The sequence below is a fragment of the Solanum pennellii genome, chromosome 1 (genome assembly GCF_001406875.1).
Source record: "Solanum pennellii chromosome 1, SPENNV200".
NCBI lineage: Eukaryota > Viridiplantae > Streptophyta > Magnoliopsida > Solanales > Solanaceae > Solanum > Solanum pennellii.
This window is the reverse complement of record NC_028637.1, coordinates 51,818,708-51,824,373: the sequence shown is the minus strand read 5'-3', so window position 1 is coordinate 51,824,373 and position 5,666 is coordinate 51,818,708.

Sequence of the window (5,666 nt, the reverse complement as noted above, 5' to 3'; positions counted from 1 at the left end):
ACATAACACTTTATGAAACCTCATGAGAGGGGTAGCTACCTAAAAATAATGAAGTGATGAGATCTCAATAAGTTTTGTCGTAATGTGAATCGATACAAAATGATATATCGTTGACGATATCTTTAATATAATAGCGCGCAATATTGTAAAAGATTATGAGATTATGAATTCTACATCTATTAAAGCATACTTGTATAGAAATAATTATCAAGTGAAAAGTGGAATGATGCATCTTGGTAAGCGTAAAGCTTATTTGACTTGCAATCTAGTCACTAGAATATATCATACATTTAATATTGAATGTTATCACTTGACAAAATTAATATGAAAAGTCATGAAGGATTCAAAATCTAAAGTATGTGCAAGTTTTTGGAGAACTTGTTTATAATCTTTATAAGGATTAAATCGATTCAAAATGCATGAAGCATATACAAATATTGTTATGCAAGTTGATAACTAGAATTGAAACTCTTGAAGAGTTTTCAAAAGGCAATAGATTATTTGCCTAAAGAAGTTAAAGTAAGAAACTTGCAGAAATCTTTGATCTTAAAGGAAAGATTCATAAAAGTAGATAGAAGAAAACATATTTCGTCAAGGTTTTTCTACTCATGAGCTCCCAAGAATGGTGATATCAACATGCAAGATGTATGTTCAAGTAACATTATTGTTGATTTATTCACCAAGTCTCTATCAACTACAACTTTCAAGAAGATGATGCACAAGCTTGGAAAACGAAGATTCTAGTCTCTGAATTGATGTTCTCATAAGGGGGAGTTAATACGCGATGTACTCTTTTTCCCTCACAAGGTTTTGTCCCATTGGGTTTTCCTTGTAAGGTTTTTAATGAGGCATCCATAATGCGTATTATTAGATATGTGTACTCTTTTTCCTTCACTAGATTTTTTTCCCACTGGGTTTTATCTAGTAAGGTTTTAACGAGGCACATAATCTACCGACATTCAAGGGGGAGTGTTATAAACAATTTGTATTATAGTGAATGTCTAATTATGTGGAGTCCTTGTAGGATATGGTTAGGAATCCTACTTGGGGACCAAGTAAGGTTTTCCCTATAAATAAAGGGTTTTCCTTCATTGTAAAGAAGATTTGTGAAAGATCTATCAATCCTGAATATACTTCAAGAGAAATAAGAAGTCTTTTCTCTTCTCCCTACTTTCTTCTTCTTCTAAATTTATATAGTTTCATAACACAAATAACTATTTATTTATTTTTAAAAAAATTGTATTTGATGAGGTTTAATATATCTATATCTATCTATCTATCTATCTATCTATCTATCTATCTATCTATCTATCTATATATATAATAATAATAATAATAATAATAATAATAATAATAATAATAATAATAATAATAATAATAATAATAATAATAATAATAATAATAATAATAATAAAATAAAATGAATTATCGATTAATAATATTAATTAATGCACTCAAATATGTCTTAATGATTTGTATATTATTATTATTATTATTTATTTATATTTATTGTTAGAAATTAAATATATTATTATGTGCATAATACATTTTATTAGTTATTTTAATTATGAAATTAATACATTTTAGATAATCCGCGCAATGCGCGGGCACATATACTAGTTAATATGTAATGCATCGAAAATATAATTGAAATTATTAATTGAAAGGTAATTATAATTAAATAAGTTTATCTATCACTAATTATGAGTTAATGAAGCATGTCATATCAAAATAATCAATTGATCACTTTATTTAAGGCGAATACAATTAGTTGATCATGTAATTACTCTATAATGCATTGTGATTATAATTTAACTTATAATTGAAAGGTAATTATAATTAAATGATTCTATTTATCACTAATTATGGGCTAATAAAGCATTTCATATCAAAATAATCAATTGATCAATTTATTTAAGATGAATGCAGTTACTTGATCATGTAATACTTTGTAATACATTGACAATGTAATTGAACTTATTAAGAAAATGTAGTTATTATTAAATAAGTTTGTTTATTACTAATTATGGGTTATTCAAACATTTCTTATCAAAATAATCAATTGATCATTTTATTTAAGATGAATACGATTAGTTGATCATGTAATTACTCTATAATGCATTGAGATTATAATTAAACTTATAACTGAAAGGTAATTATAATTAGATAACTTTATTTATCACTGATTATGGGATAAAGAAACATTTCATATCAAAATATCAATTTAAGACCAATACAATGACTGAATCGTATAATTACTCTACAATACATTGAAAATGTAATTGAACTTATTAGTTAAAATGTATTATAATTAAATAATTTTATTTATAACTAATTATGGGTTAATGAAACATTTCATATCAAATATATATAGAGACAGTTGAAAATGATCAAACATATATGCTCATATGTTGCAACTGATGTTCATATATTGCAACAGATGAAGCATCCATTGCAACAGATGAGCATATATGCTTGATAATTTTCAATGGATGAGTCATCTATTGCAGCAGATAATACATATTAGATACTTGTTGTAATATATTTCTATAATCGTTGCAACAAATGATCATATTTATTTGATTAATTTCAACCGATGGGTTATCTACTGCGACAAATAATGCAATAGATAATGCATCTAATGCAAAATATGCAAAGTTTGTTGCAACGGATGAACATAACTATACATTTTTATAATAACTATGGACATACATAAATAACCAAAATGAGTTAAAATTATCAGATTCATAACTAAAGTACAAAATAGTTATTTCACCGTTAGAATAATTTTGGAGCATTTAAAACTGGGCATGTTGTTCTCTTGTGTCCAATATTTTTACATATTGAACACTTAATTAATGATTCCCCGACTCCACGCGTCCTCTTTGTTCGCCTTCTTCCCGATTTGCATGGATCAACATATGAAGGACGTATTTCTCTCTCCAAAATCTCTAAAGGAACAATCCATGAATCTTCAGGAGACACCGAATTAATTTCCTCATTCTATATCAATTTTTCAACAACATACACCCTTAAAATGGACTTATAAGCACGCAAACGAAGTTGCTTGCTTATCTTAAAAGATAGGATCCTAAATCTTTTGTTGACAATTTAGTCCACAATATCTAATGATTGAATTCGCAAAATCATTATACAAAATATATATTTATTTGGAGGGTCATCAATACTAACATGTCACCATCATTCTAATGCCAAATAAATTGATTGTTCTTCTGATTTCTTTCACAATAACAATCAAGTGATTCTTCCATTAATGGTACCTAAAGAAATTTACTAAAAATATTTAATAATGATTGTATAGTAAAGTTGAGTAGCTATATACAGTTAAAAATCATGTGCATAATCATTTTCTCAAGAAGTCAAACATCTATTGCAACAAGTAGGTCATCCATTGCAACAAATGATTCACTTGTTAAAACAGATGATTCACTTGTTGGATACATGTCCAAAATCAGGAGCTTATCCAATATGTATGTCAATTTTGGTAACATATGAGTCATCTGTTGCAAAAGGTTGCAATATATGACTTACTTATTTGGACTAGTTTTTGGTTTTGTCCTAATTTGTCCTGGTACAATAACATGTATCCAACGAGTAAGCCATTTGTTGCAACAGATGACTCATATGTTGTAATAAATGACTTATATGTTGTGACAAGCTTTTGGTTCTTTTCCAGATTGATTTGATACTATAATATGCATCCAATGGGTAAGCCCTCTGTTGCAATATATGAGCCATTTAATGCAGCAGATGAATCATCAATTGTAGTAAATGATTTATCTGTTGGGATAAGCTTCTGGTTTAGTCCATCTTGACATGGTACTATAATATGTATCCAACAGGTAATCTATCCATTGCAACAAATGACTTACCTCTTGGGTACGCGACTGTAAATTTTTTAAGAAATACTCAAACTATCAAAAAGTAAAAATTATTAGTTTACTTATCAAAATATGAAGGAAAATTGGTTTGTACAATATGAATATCAACTGAAGAAGAAAAAAATGATGAACAACCAGAAGAAGAATGATGATGGAGAAGAAGAATGCAGAGGAAGAGTAGCAAAAATGGTCTCCAACAATGGAATAATAACCAAGAGAGAAAAAGGGAAAAAATGAGTCGTTGGTACCATTTCCCCCCTCAATTTCTTCTTATTTAGGATTTTATATAAGTGGACTAACGTGTAAAATAAAAAACTTAGGGATGAAAAATTCAACACCAAAATTCTTAATCTGAAAATTGTCAACCCTACTCAATAATTAAGACTTGAGCCATCAATCCCTAATTTTGAAATTTTTCTATAACCCTTAATTCATTGTCCGTACTAAGTTTAAATCTATATCAATAAGGTGTTATTTTTTTAAAAAGTTTTATTCCGAAAATTGTAACATCTCATGACTCGTAGTAGCCTAGAATAAATCTTAGAAACTAATTTTTTTTTACATTTGGAATGAAAAAGGAAAATCTAGAAAATTATCTATAGTTAAGAAAGTGAGTATTTGTTCATTTTCAAACAGCTATAACTTCTAGCTAAAGATGAGTTTGAGTCAGTTATTTATATGGTTGGAAAACCTTGGAAATATATTTCCAACGGCACCGAGGTTTTACAATTTCGATATCGTATGAGGGAGATCTGCCTTTTGGAAGTTGGGATGTTGAAGTAAAGAAAGTCATATCCGGATTTAAGTAAGGGTAAATTAGTCTTTTCACCCATCTATTTCCTAATTCGTTTTAAAGTTTTATTAGGGGTAAAAATAAGCCTTAAGTCAATTTTAGAAAAATAAATTCACGCTTAGGGTTTGGGAGAAAAGAGAAGAGAGAATGATCAAGAATTCACCAAGAACGCTAAGGAATTGCGAGTGGAATTCATCAGGAGTGATCCCTATTAAGGTATGTGAGATTTTTCCGTGTTGGGTTAGTTCACCCACACACCAACTTGTTCAATTCAATGATTATGAGTAGATTGATTGATGAGAATTGAATTTCTTGAAGAATATTGTTGAAATTCTTGTTGGTTGAGTTGTTGCATGCCTAGAGTTGATTTGATTCGTGTTTCCGGGTTCTTTTGTCACATCCCGAAACCACACCCTAGAAGATATGACATTATCGGAATTCAACCGGCGTACTTGACCTCTCGGAGGTCTTGTACAAGCCCTTTCGTATCGTTCATCGCATATAAACATATGAGAAGTAGTGCGGAATTAAAACTTTTCATAAACATTCTATAAGTCTTTAAAATATCTTTCATATAAAACTCATAGGAAATACTAAGTCTCATTTCATCCAATCTTAGATACGAGAATACTTTGGGACACGACCTATACACAATAGAAATATATTACTACTAAGTCTATTACAATACTTCTATAAAGGAATTAAAAGACATCTATGCCCTCGAGTCAAATGAGGACATATTTTAACTTCACTAGAATGATGCTACGATCCAAGTCTTGCTTTCCAAATGCTCCTCACCTACAAACCACTATAGAGATAGATAAAAGCGTGGAATTAGTACAACCACATGTACTAAGTATGACATAATGCATAAAATCATGAAAACGGACATTTATTAGAAATATGCATCTTTTTCATTTAAACACCATATATAATCATAACAATAACATTTAACACCTTATAAACACATA